We start from the raw sequence: 13,662 nt of genomic DNA, 5'->3' as shown, positions 1-13,662 counted from the left end.
AAACAAAAAAACTAAGTCATCTAAATCGAAAAACTGAAAAATAGTAAATTCGAAAAATATTGAAGAAATCGAAAATCAACACTCAAAAGTTTAAAAATCGAAAAATTGAAAAGAAAATTTTAAAATTTCCTGAAATATGTAGCTTCAGTTTTTCGGTTTTTCAATTTATCATTTTGTCGATCTTTCAATTTTTTTTACAATAATTTTTTATTTTTTTTTAATATTTCAATTTTTAGATTTTTGATGTTTAAATTCTTTCTCTCGAATTTTAATATCTCAGTTTTCCAACAAAAAGAACAAATTTATTTAAAATGAAATTATGAAGAGTTCAAAATTCGCATAATTGAAAATTTTTAAAAATAATGAAGTGAAAATCAAAAATTGAAAATTCGAAAAATTGAAAAATTAAAAATATTCGAGAAACTTAAAAATCAGAAAAAAAATAGAAAAATTGGGACAAGGAAAAATTAAAATAAATGTCTAGAAAATATAAAATCCATCGTTATTTCAGTTTTTTGATTATCGATTTTTCAACTTTTTTACAATTTCGCATTTTTTTATTTTTAAATTTTCCAAGTGTAATTTTAGAAGTTCTTGTTTTTAATTTTTCATTTTCTCCGTTTTTAGTTTATCAATTTTTCACCGAAAGGAACGATAAATTATGACAATTTCTAAAATCTCAAAATTGAAAAATTCAAAATTAAAGAATTGTAATTGGAGAAACTGAAAAATCGAAGAATTAAAAACTCGGATAATTATTAAAAAATAAAAAATTGGAAAAATTTAAAATTGAAAATTCCGAAGTTGAAAATTCCAGAAACTGAAAAAATGGAAAAAATTGAGAAAAAAATAAAAATAGCAAAATAAAGAATTTTTACAACAAAGAAATCGAAAAACTGTTACATTGAAAAATTCTAAAGATAAAATTTCGAGAATTGGTAAAAATGGGAAAAATGAAAAATCCAATAATTTTAAAAAATCGGTAATTGGAAAAACGAAAAATTAAAATAATATCTAGTCGAAAAAAAAAACAAAAACAGTAAATCGAAGAAAAATTAAAAATCGAAACACTCAAAAGTTTGAAACTCGAGAAATTCAATTAATCAGTTTTTTGATCCGCCAACATGTTTTACAATAATTTTTTTGATATTTCAATATTTAGATTATTAGTGTTCTCGTTTTAAGTTTTCATTCTCTCGATTTTTAATTTCTCAGTTTTCCAACAAAAAGAACAAATTTATTCAAAGTGAAATTATGAAAAGTTCAAAATTCGCAAAATTGAAAATTTTTTAAAGTAATTAAATTGAAAATCGAAAATGGAAAAGTGGACAAATCGAAAAACTGGAACAACGAAAAATTCAAATAGATATCTAGAATGGAAAACTTTATAAAACGAAATAATCGGGCAATTTAAAAATCCAAAAATTGCTAATTTGTAAACGTGAATTAAAAACAGAAAAATCGAAAAACTCAAAGTTGGAGGATCGAGAAGATTAAAAACAAAAAAGTTAAAATAGATCTGGAAATTGTAAAAATCAAAAATTATAAAGTCGAAAAATTGAAAAATCATGATTTGACTAATCGAGAACCTAAAAAATAGAAATAAAAACACGGAAATACGAAAAAACAAGTAAAAAAACAAATTTGTCGGTAATAAATAAGAAATAATAAAAATCGTATGATAAATTGAACGATTTTCATTTAATCTGCGAACTTTTACGGACACATTATAACCAAAATTATTTAAAATAATAGTGTTACTGTACGACACGTCATTCTGAAATTATAACAAAGGTGTTAATGAATGTGAAATGTTCGCCAGGAACGACTGCGTTATGTCAATATTTGTTGTTAAAATTAAACTTTCTTTACAAAATAACTAAACTGCAAAAAATCGAAAACAAATATTCCCGTGGCACTTTAAAAAAAAAAAATAATGTTTGACTAAAAAAAATCACTTGTACTGTAATTTTTCTAATGAGTTAATAGTTTAATAGTCGTGGAATAGTGAGAAAATGCTCAATTAAAGTTTCCGTATCGCTAATAAAGGTATTGTTAAACAGTACGAATTAAAATAACTTTATTCATAGAACTTGACCACGTGGGAACAGGTTTACATTACGTGTAATAAAGTCTTGGATTGCCAATTTATTGTGTTTTACGAACGTTGGTGCTTAATTTAACAAAATGTTTACAAAGAAATAATAAATCACTCATAAAAATCTTACACACACCTAAGTACGTAAATATAAAGGAGAAAAATCGTTCTTTGTGATATCTTGAATAGACAAAAAATAAAAATCGAAAAAAAAATTGTTATTAAATTGCAAAAATAAATTTTACACAGTAATTAAACTATATATTTTTTTCATAAAATTATCCATGAAAGTAACGGCATTCTTTGTCCTCGACAGAAATTTACATGTCTCATGGACGACAATTATTCTTTTCAAATTTATTTAAAAATTTAATGATTTATACGCCGTGACACTGTTCAAGCACAGGTAAACACTTTTGTTTACAACAGGTAATTGTCGCTAACAAATTAACCGAATATTTAAAAAACGAAAACCGGGGCGACAATTTTTCTTGCACAACTTAATAAATTCCCCTTTTTTCCAGCTCCTGTATTAACCTGTTTGTCCAGACAACCTTCCCACTCCCGTTCCAGTTTTCCAAAAAAATGCAATGACTTCCCCGAGTTATTTGTGCGATTGAATGACACAATAGGAAAATTTCACAAGCGATAAGGAGGCAGAAGACTTCACCGAGAATTTTTATTGGTGAAATGTCAAGAAACTCAGACGGAACCCCAGATTATTGTGTCAGACGTCGATAACCCACGAAGATAACGGCGAGTTAAAAAATTGGAAAAACAACACTTGCATTTGTACTAAATTGCTAATAAATTTTTTTCGTTTAGTGCCTTCAGGTGTGACAGGGAGTATATTTCATATTTAAATGGAAATGAAAGGTTGACATTCGATAAGATAATGTGGCTAGCCGATGGCTTAAATTGAAATATTGACGATAAATAAAGAGGCTAATACACGAATAAACTCCGGGATTTTGTTTGTTCTGGATATTTACCTGTTGCTCATCGCTCAACTTTCAAGTAGCTGCGGAAAGTTAATTAAATCTAACAGCACCGTTTGTGGCTTAGTAACAATGAGCCGTAATTTATTCAAAGCCGCGTTTGCAAACTATTAATGAGTTTATAATCGCTCCGTCAAAGCGATTATGCTAATCGGTGTTTAGTGGTACCGAAATTAACTCAAAATCGCCCGTTTATCGCGAGTCCGATAACTGTTCAACTATCCATAGTTTCAGATAATTTCGAACAGCATCTGGTTTGAACCAGACTCTGTAAATAAAATCATTATTATGATTGATCGAAACTGGCGGAAAATTTTCTGTTTGGCTCTGGAATTTGTGCACAAGCTTCCGATTTTTATTTAAACATCCATAAATAATGCGAATCCGTGTTCCACATATTTTTGTTGAATATCATGAAATGATTATTTTTCACTTTTAATTTTAGATGCAAGTGAAATTTTCCCGGCCTTGTAAATTTGGCAATGTTTATTAGTTTTTTTTTAACTTGGCTGCATTAGTTTTATTTTTGTGTTGTCCGAAGCACGTGTATTTGTTTTATAGAGTTTTGACTGAAGTTCAGTTTCCTTATACAGGGTGCCCCAACGTGAATGATTTTTTTTTTCAAATGTAGAAATTTCTTTGAAAGTTATACACTAGTTGTATTTTTTAAACGTAACACCTTGTATGTTTTTACTTTTCAAGCGCAAGCTAAGTAAGTATTGTAATAGGAACAATGACCACTTTCATGTTTTCTCGACGTTTCATGACCTCAATGATTAAAAAAAAGGTGTGCCGTTTCCGTCTGTCTGCCCCTCGTCTCTGGCGTTTTTGTATGTAAGTATATTAAGATATATCATGTAGATGGTACAGCACTCACCAAAGTTTGCTAATCATCCTCGCCAACCATGGGATGACGTCATCTACAAAATTTTCAATAGTAAATCTTAACTTCTGCTGTATGAATCCGTATTGAGTTTGCACCCTAGATATCCCGATTTTTGGAAAAAAATCAAATTTTTTTAACAACATGTTGCAATGTAATAGAAACATAAAATCCGCAGAATCAAATCTTATAAAATGTATTTCGAAAAAGCTGGATTTGTTGTACTGTGCTTGAGACGCAAGGAAAGTTCTGTCTTTTTTTTTGACTTTTCAATGTTTCGATTTCCCGACTTTCGATTTTTTAGTTTTTCAATTCATTTTTCGGATTTTTTAATTTTTCCATTTTTTGAACTGCTGATTTTTTTGTACCAGTTTCTCAGGTTTTTTTATTTTGCAATTTTTCGATTTTTACAATTTTTAATTTTTCGATTTTTCAATTTTTCGATGTTTTAATTCTACAGTTTTTCAATTTCCCAATTTTTTAACCACATCATATTAGGGATATTTCAATTTTTCAGTTTTTTGATATTTTGATTTCTTGATATATACTTCCATTTTTCGACTTGTTGGTTTGAAATTTTTCATTTTTCAATTTCTAAAATTTTTGATATTGCGTTTCAATTTTTGATTTTAAAATTTTTGGATTTTCTAAATTTTCACTTTTTCGATTTATCGCGATTTTCACGTCTCGAGTAATTGATTGTTCAGTTCCCGAATTTTCAATTTTAATTTTTCGATTTTATGGAATTTCGATTTCTCGATTTTGGCCATTTCGATTTCTCATTTTTTCGACTTTTTGACTTTTCAATTTCCTGATTTCCCGATCTTTTCATGTTACGATTTCTCGGTTTTTCGACGTTTCAGCTTTTCAATTTTTCTATTTTTCGGTGCCTTTTCGTGGATTTTTCTATTCAATTGTCCAAATTTTGAAATTTTATTTCTCGGTTTTTCAAATGTTTCGATATTTAAAATTTTTGATTTTTCATTTTTTCAATTTTTCGGTTTTTAAATTTTTCGATTTTACAAATGTTCACTTTTTCGATATCTCGATTTATCTGGATTTCGATTTTTTAATTATTCGATTATTCAATTTCCCGATTTTTCAATTGTCCCATTTTTAATTTTTCGGTTTTGGGTAATTTCTATTTCTCGATATTTTGACTTTTCGACTTTTCGTCTTCTCGATTTCCCGATCTTATCATGTTTCCATCTCTTTCCCAATTTTCGATTTCTTGGTTTTTCGATTGTTCGTTCGATTTTCCAATTTTTCGATGTTTCGGTTCTTTAGTTTTTGGATGTCTCGATTTTTCGACTTTCAGTTTTGGGGTTTTTCGATTTCTGGATTTCTCGTTTTTTTTGATTTTTCGGTATTTAAGCTTTTCAGTTCTTCGATTTTTTATTTTTCAAATTTTCGAATCTTTAAATTTTAGATTTTTTAGCTTTCAAATTTTCAATTCTGGATTTAGTGAGATTTCGACGTTTCGATTTTCCCATTGTTCAATTTCTCGATTTTTAATTTTCGTTTTTGGGCAATTGTGAATTCTCGATTTTTTGATTTCTCGACTTTTCGATTTCCGTTTCCCGTTTTTCGTGTTTCGAATTTGGGATTTTTCTATTTCTCGGTTTTTCGATTTTTCACCTTTTCGATTTTCCAGTATTTCGATTCTCGATTTTGGCATTTTTTTAATTTTTCAATTTTTCGATTTTAAAAAGTATTTATTTTTGGATTTTCCAAGTTTTCGATGTCTGGGATTTTCAGTTTTTCGATCTCTCATTTTCTCGACTTTTCAATCTTGGAATTTTCTAAATTTTTAAATTTTAGATTTTTCAAGTTTTTGATGCTTCGATTCCTCGATCTTTCGATTACTCTACTTCCTGATTTTAATATTAGTATAATAGATAGATAGATTAACGTGTGTTGGAATAAACTTATTATTATTATTATTTTAGATTTTTCGGTTTTTCAATTTTTCGGTTTTTAAAATTTTTGATTGTCGATTTTAAATTTTTCGTTTTTGGACAGTTTCGATTTGTCGACTTTTCGATTTCCCTTTCCCGATCTTTTCGTGTTTCGATTTCTGGGTTTTTCGATTTTTCACCTTTTCGATTTTCCAATTTTTCGATGCTTTTGGCATTTTTCAATTTTTCATTTTCTCAAATTTTAGTTTTTTCGATTTCTCATTTTTTGATTTTTCAGTTTTGCAATTTTTCAGGTCGATTTTTTTATTTTTCAATTTTTCGATTTTTAAAATTTTTGATATTTCGATTTTCCAATTTTTCGATGTCTGCTTTTCAGTTTTTTGATTTCTCATTTTCTCGATATTTCAGTTTTGGGATTTTTCAATTTTTTTGAAACTTCGATTTTTCGATCTTTCGATTATTCAACTTCTCGATTTTAGATTTTTCGGTTTTTCAATTTTTCGATTTCTAATACTTTTAATCTGTCGATTTTAAATTTTTCGGTTTTTGAATTTTTTCTTCGATTTTGGGCAATTTCGAATTTTTGCTTTTCCGATTTCTTGATTTTTCGATTTCCCTTTCCGGATCTTTTCACGTTTCGATTTTTCGATGGTTCTATTTCTCGGTTTTTCGATTTTTTACCTTTTCGATTTTCCAATTATCGATACTCGATTTTTCGGTTTTTGGATTCCTCAATTTTTTGATTTCTCATTTTTTTTGATTTTTCAGTTTTTTAGTTTTTCAGATCGATTTTTCAATTTTTCAATTTTTCCATTTTTTCGATGTATCGGTTTTTCAGTTTCTCGATTTGTTGTTTTCGCGACATTTTAGTTTCGGGATTTTTCAATATTTCGATTTTTTAAGTTTTAGATCTTCCAAGTTTTAAAACTCGATCGATTTTTAAAGTTTTTGATTTGTCAATTTTTCAGTTTTTCGGTTTTTAAAATTTTCGATTTTTCTATTTTTCAATTAATCGAAAAATCGGTTATACGATTGTTCAATTTCCCGATTTCTCAGTTTTTAATTTATCTATTTTGGGCAAATTTTCAATTCTCGATCTTTCAATTTTTCGATATTTGGATTTCTAGGTTTTTGGATTTTTTGGCTTTTCGATTTTTCCACTTTTCAATTTTTCGATGTTTTGGTTTAAGTTTTTCTATTTCTCAATTTTTCTGCATTTCATTTTTCAATTTTTTTTTCTTAATTTTAGAGTTTCAGAGTTTTCGATTTCTCGTTTTTTTTTTGTTCTTCAGTTTTTCATTTCTTTGATGGTTCAATTTTCCGATTTCTCGATTGATCAAGATTTCGACGTTTCGTTTATTCGATTTTCAATTTTTTAAGTTTAATTTTTTGCTTTTGAGAAATTTCGATTTCTAGATCTTTTAAATTTTGGATTTTTCATTTTTTTGATGTTTCAAATTCTCGACCCTTCAATATTTGGGTTTTTCAGTTTTTCGGTGTTTCCGTTTTTCAGTTTTTCCATTTTTTAAATTGTACGTTTTTCGATTTCTCGATTTCCCGGTTTTTTGATTCTTCAGTTTTTCAGTTTTTCAGTTCTTCGATTTTTTTTTTTTGAATTTCTCGATTTATTGAGATCCCAACGTTTCGATTATGCGATTGTTAAATTGTCCGATTTTTCAATTTTGAGCAATTTCGATTTCCCGATTTTTTCGACTTGTTGGTTTTAAATTTCGCAGTTTTTCGATTTTTTAAATTTATTTGTCGATTTTTCAATTTTTCGGTTTTTAAATTTTTCGATTTTGATATTCGATTAATCGAAATTTCGATTATATGATTGTTCAATTTCCCGCTTTTTCAGTTTTTAATTTATCTATTTTGGGAAATTTTTATTCTCGATGTTTCAATTTTTCCATGTTTCGATTTTTTGGTTTTTCGATTTTTTATCATTTCGATTTTCAGTTTTTCAATTTTTTAAATTATGCATTTTTAGATTTCTCGATTTCCCGGTTTTTTGATTTTTCAGTTTTTCGATTTTTTAAATTTTGATTTTGACATTGTCAGTTTTTGGTTTTCAAATTTTTCTATTTTTGAAATTTTCACTTTTTTACTTCTCAATTTATCGAGATTTCGACGTTTCCATTATTCAATGGTTCATTTTCCGATTTTTCAGTTCTTAATTTTTTGATTTTGGAGAATTTCGATTTCTCGATTTTTTGACTTTTTAATTTTTCGATTTCCCAATTTTTCTACATTTTAGTTTCGGGATTTTTCGAATTTTTAAATCTTAGATTGTTCGTCAATGTTGACATTGATTAGACAATTTCCGAAACTAGCGGACTGTCAAATTTTATATGTACTTTAGGAATATCCTGTAGATAGTAAAACTTTAACCAAAGTTTGTCTGATCATCACCACCAACAATTTGACGTCACTTCAAATTTTTGCATGGAAAATGTGGTTTATGAGTCCGCTTTGAGTTTTTACCCTTGGCATCCAAATTTTCGCAAAAATCAAAATTGTAGTTATAAATTTTTAATTTTTATTTGTCCATAAAAAACTCAACACAGCAAAAATACATTGGTGTTCTGTTTTAAAAAAATGCAACTGTGTAACCTTTCATCACAGAATTTTTTCGGTAGTTACCAAATCATTCAGACACCCCTTATAAACGTTGATTGTAACACTATTCTGCCCCTATACATCAACACGGAGTGTCAAAATCGATGTGTCAAGTTCGATTGACGTTATGCATCAGTACGAACCGCTGCATCGTCTCCTAATTCACGTAATCAATTTTCTACGACCATTAAAATTAGCGATAACGCGAAAATGATCACAACTTCATTGCAATTTAATGCGCACTTAACGGACAGCCAGATTCGTGTCTGAGATTATAATAGCCATCATTAACGTTGTTTGTTCGAGCAGATCAAATATTTTTTAACTTTATAGTCCCCTTAAATTCTAATGAGCAGCAAAATGGTAAATATTTTTCAATCACTATTTCAAATACAATTTAGTAAACTTGAACAAATAGAAATTACATACAATAAAAAAATGCAAAACGAGACAAATAAAACGACCTTGAGTTAATTGCAGTCAAAAGTACAATAAACTTTTATCGGGATTTAATTGACGGGGTAACAATATTGCAATATTCATTATCTTTCGTTGATTAGCAAAAACATGCGGATTGTGCGGGTAATTGATTGGCAAATGTTTTGAAAAATATCTATAAAGGATCAAATTGTCTACGTAGTTGCTAATAAAATCGTTGATTAGAGGTTCAGTGGAGTCGGTACCACCTGTAATAGTGTACTGTTTCATTAACACTTTATTTTTATACAGAAATCAATTGATAACAATCCACAAATATTGATCCCATTTATTAATAACACGACGTAGGGTCATAATTATTGTATTAGATTTTTTATAGACTGACGTTGAAGTGTGAATTAACGATACTTCAACGAGTCGAAATTTTTTCTAAGGATAATCAAACGAAGTCGTATTAATAAAATCGTGCTTATTGATCGTCCGTCTGGCCATTACTGCTGAGAGTGCATACTCGACCTTGTCTGCTCGTATTGGATTATTACCAGGATTTTATCCTCCAAGGTCTAGGTTCACGCGAATTCGATACCTCTTATCGCTCCAAAAGCCACCACTAAACCCCACGAGTATCAACTTTCGATAGCCACCCAAAATAGCACAACCCACGCTCTTGCCCAACATCACCCCGATTAAAAAAACCGTCGCGACTTCACCACTGCGCGGAATTTTCCGCCCTCGTACACTGCGAATTTTCTTCCGGAGTGCGTCAGGGCCGCCGCCGCCTCCCGGTTTATTCACATTTTACCCCAGTGACGTAACGACGCTCGAATTGACGCCTTTCCGGCGCCGAAGAGGGCGATCGATCGCCTCCTACGTGCGATTTTGCGTTGCAGAGGTGTCGTCATGGCATTGTACCGGGATTATTAAATTTACGAAATTGACAAAGTGCTGTGTTGATGTGCAATGAGACGAGCCTCCGAATCAAGCTGTCAGGGGCAATCGGCCGCTTCCTTTTCGCGTGATTAATGTTTACAGGGCTGGATTACGCTGTTTTCGAGAGGATGAAAATGTTTTGCGGAGAACACGTAAAGATTACGTCAGTTTGGGTAAATAAGGAGATGGGTTTTATCGCGTTTTGCGTGCTCGGAGTGTGGACTGTGGTCGTTGTAATCGCTGGCCATTGGGGATTTGGATGACTGGGGGTCTTGGTGTTATCGGGACGTGTCAGAGTGGAATTTTTTTGGAGTAGTAGATGCTCGTGTGATATTGGAATGTGTAATGCGTACTTTTTGGGCGAATTTTTGGATGGGATGAAAGGTTAACGATCGTGACTTTTCCTTTCACACAGGATGATGAAAGTGTACAGGATGTAGCCAAATTTAGTTTCTCTTGTATATAGTTTGAGTGTTGGCTTTCGCCGCTGAGATTGTCTTATTTTGTGAATGTATGGGGGTAGAATGAGATTGCGATCAACGTTTATACACTTGTGTTTCATTTTTAAAGATTTCTGGTTTTTCAGTTGTATGATAATGCAGAAACTATGTTAGCGTGTAATTGTAGAAAAAAAAACGAGTAAATGCGAAATTAAAAAATTCCTGCTTTGAAAAATTTTCAATTTTTTTAACGATTTTTGTTTTCTGGTAACCTCTATAGAGTAAAAACTAGTGGCTTAAATAACACTCCCGTAGCCTTTTTTCAGTTTTTCCAAGTTTTGAATTTTTCAGTTTCTAGATTTTGCAATTTTTTGCTTTAAAATTTCTCGATTTTCCATCTTAAAATTTTCGATTCTTTGATTTTTCATTTCTTCAAATTATAGGTTTGTCATTTTTCGTTTCGGTTTTTTATTTTCTTTATTTTATACATTTTTTGTTTCTTCAATTTCAATTTTTTGTTTTTGGTTTCTTCAATTTTTCGATTTGCAATTTTTCAGTTTTTAATTTTTTCTGTTCAATTTTGCTATAATATTCAACTCTTCGAGTTTTTCAATTTTTCTATTTTACAACTTTTAGATGTTTCAATTTTTAGATTTGTAGTATCACGAGTTTTCAATTTTTTTATTTTTCTTTCAATTTTTTCATGTCTTCAGTTTTCGATTTGCAATTTTTGGAGAGTTCAGGTTAAATTTTTTTAGTTTTTCCAATTATTGGATCTTCCAATTTCTAGATTTTGCAATTGTTCGTTTCATTTTTTTTATTTTCTTAATTTTTTCAATTTTTTGTTTTTCTCTCCCAAGTTTAAATTCAGCAATTTAATTTTTAGGTTTAATTTCTCGAGTTTTCCATTTTTAGTTTTTCATTTTTTCGATTCATTGCTTTCATTTCTTGAAATTTTTAATTTGAAATTTTTCGTTTCGGTTGTTTATTTTCTTAATTATACAATTTTTTGATTTTTCAATCTTACGATTTTATAATTTTTTGTTTTTTCAATTTTTTCTTTCTTCAATTTTTCATTTATTTTTTTCTTCAATTTCACTGTTTTTATTTTTATTTTTTTTTTCGATTTTACAACTTTTAGATGTTTCAATTTTTAGATTTGCAGTTTCACGAGTTTTCAATTTTCCGATTTTTCTTTCAATTTTATTTTGTCTTTGGCTTTTCGAGTTGCGATTGTTCGTTTCGGTTTTTTGTTTCCTTCATTTTTCAATTTTATCGTTTTTCCTCTCCTTCAGTTTTTCAATTTGCAATTTTTCGAGTTTTCACGTTCAAATTTTTCGGTTTTTTCAACTTTTGAATCTTTCAATTTTCCGATTTTTCAGTGTTTCGATTTTATTTAAATTTTTTCAGTTTTTCTCTCTCGATTTTTGGAGTTTTAAATTTTTCTATTTAAAATGTCTCCAGTTTTCCATTTTTGATTTTTTAGTTTTTTGGTTCTTTGATGTTTCATTTCTTCCACTTTTTGGTTTGCAATTTTTCGTTTCGGTTTTTTATTTTCTTTATTACAAAATTTTTTGGTTTTCAATCTGCGATTTTATAATTTTTTGTTTTTTCAACTTCAATTTTTTCAATTTTTAATTTTTTTGTTTCTTCAATTGTACTATACATATGCAACTCCTCGAGTTTTTGTTTTAAAATTTTTCAGTTATTCGATTTTACAATTCTTAGATGTTTCAATTTTTAGATTTGCAGTTTCACGAGCTTTCAATTTTCCGATTTTTCTTACAATTTTTTATGTCTTCAGTTTTCTATTTGCGATTTTTCGAGTTTTCAGAATAAAATTTTTCAGTTTTCTCAACTGTTGGATGTTTCAATTTCTAGATTTTGCAATTTTTCGTTTTGTTTTTTTAATTTTCTTTTCAATTTTTCGTTTTTCTCCCAATTTTTTTATTTCACAATTTTTAGATTTAAAATTTCTCTAGTTTTCCATTTTTAGTTTTTCAATTTTGGGATTCATTAATATTTCATTTTTTCGAATTTTCCATTTGCAGTTTTTCGTTTCGGTTTATTTCTTTCTTTATTATACAATTTTTCGATTTTTCAATGTTCCGGTCTTATAATTTTTTGTTTTTCCAATTTTAATTTTTTCAATTTTTTGTTTCTTAAATTTTTCAGTTTATCGATTTTACAACTTTTACATTGTGCCAATTTTTAGATTTAAAATTTCTCTAGTTTTCCATTTTTAGTTTTTCAATTTTTTGATTCATTGATATTTCATTTTTTCAAATTTTCCAATTGCAGTTTTTTGTTTCGGATTATTATTTTCTTTATTATACAATTTTTCGATTTTTCAATGTTCCGATTTTATAATTTTTTTTTCCAATTGTAATTTTTTCAAGTTTTTGTTTCTTAAATTTTTCAGTTTATCGATTTTACAACTTTTACATGTGTCAATTTTTAGATTTGCAGTTTCACGAGTTTTCAGTTTTCCGATTTTGCTTTCAATTTTTTATGTCTTCAGTTTTTCGAGTTTCAATTGTTCGTTTCGGTTTTTTCGTTTTCTTAATCTTTCAATTTTTCGATTTTCAATTTTTCGATTTTTCTTTCAATTTTTCATGTCTTCAGTTTTCGATTTGCGATTTTTCGAGTTTTCATGATAAAATTTTTCAGTTTTCTCAACTGTTGGATCTTTCAATTTCTAAATTTTGCAATTTTTCGTTTTGTTTTTTTGATTTTCTTTTCAATTTTTCGTTTTTCTCCCAATTTTTTAATTTCGCATTTTTTAGATTTAAAATTTCTCTAGTTTTCCATTTTTAGTTTTTCAATTTTTGGATTAATTGATATTTCATTTTTTCGAATTTTCCATTTGCAGTTTTTCGTTTCGGTTTATTATTTTCTTTATTATACAATTTTTCGATTTTTCAATGTTTCGATTTTATTTTCCTTTTTTCAATTTTTCTCTCAATTTTTAGATTTTGCTATTTTACGATATAAATTTTCTGGAGTTTTCTATTTTTAGTTTTTCAGTTTTTTTTATTCTTTTATGTTTTATTTCTTAAAATTTTCGGTTTGCAGTTTTTCGTTTCTGTTTTTTTTTTTTATTTTCTTATACAATTTTTCAATTTTTCATTTTTTTGCTATATGCAGCTCTTCAAGTTCTTGTTTTTAAATTTTTCAGTTTTTCGCTTTTACAACTTTTAGATGTTTCAAATTTTATATTTGCAATTTCACGAGATTTCAATTTTTCAATTTTTGTGTTTAATTTTTCATTTGTATTTTTTTGGGTTTTTTATTTTCTTTATTTTTGAATTTTCCAGTTTTCAATTTTGCGATTCTA

The 13,662-nt window shown here is 28.2% G+C and overlaps 1 protein-coding gene across 3 annotated transcripts in view; it reads left to right on the top strand.

Annotated features, from left to right (window-relative positions):
* The window catches only part of LOC135139182 (mitochondrial adenyl nucleotide antiporter SLC25A25), a 63,435-nt gene that overhangs the window by 32,433 nt on the left and 17,340 nt on the right, over positions 1-13,662 (top strand). The gene's annotated exons all lie outside the window — the stretch shown is intronic.

The sequence above is a fragment of the Zophobas morio genome, unplaced genomic scaffold (genome assembly GCF_036711695.1).
Source record: "Zophobas morio isolate AGI-343-1 ecotype UQ-CSIRO unplaced genomic scaffold, CSIRO_AGI_Zmor_V1 ptg000031l, whole genome shotgun sequence".
Classification (NCBI taxonomy): Eukaryota; Metazoa; Arthropoda; class Insecta; order Coleoptera; family Tenebrionidae; genus Zophobas; species Zophobas morio.
Note: the sequence above shows the minus strand (reverse complement) of the source record. Positions and strands in the feature narration are given on the sequence as shown.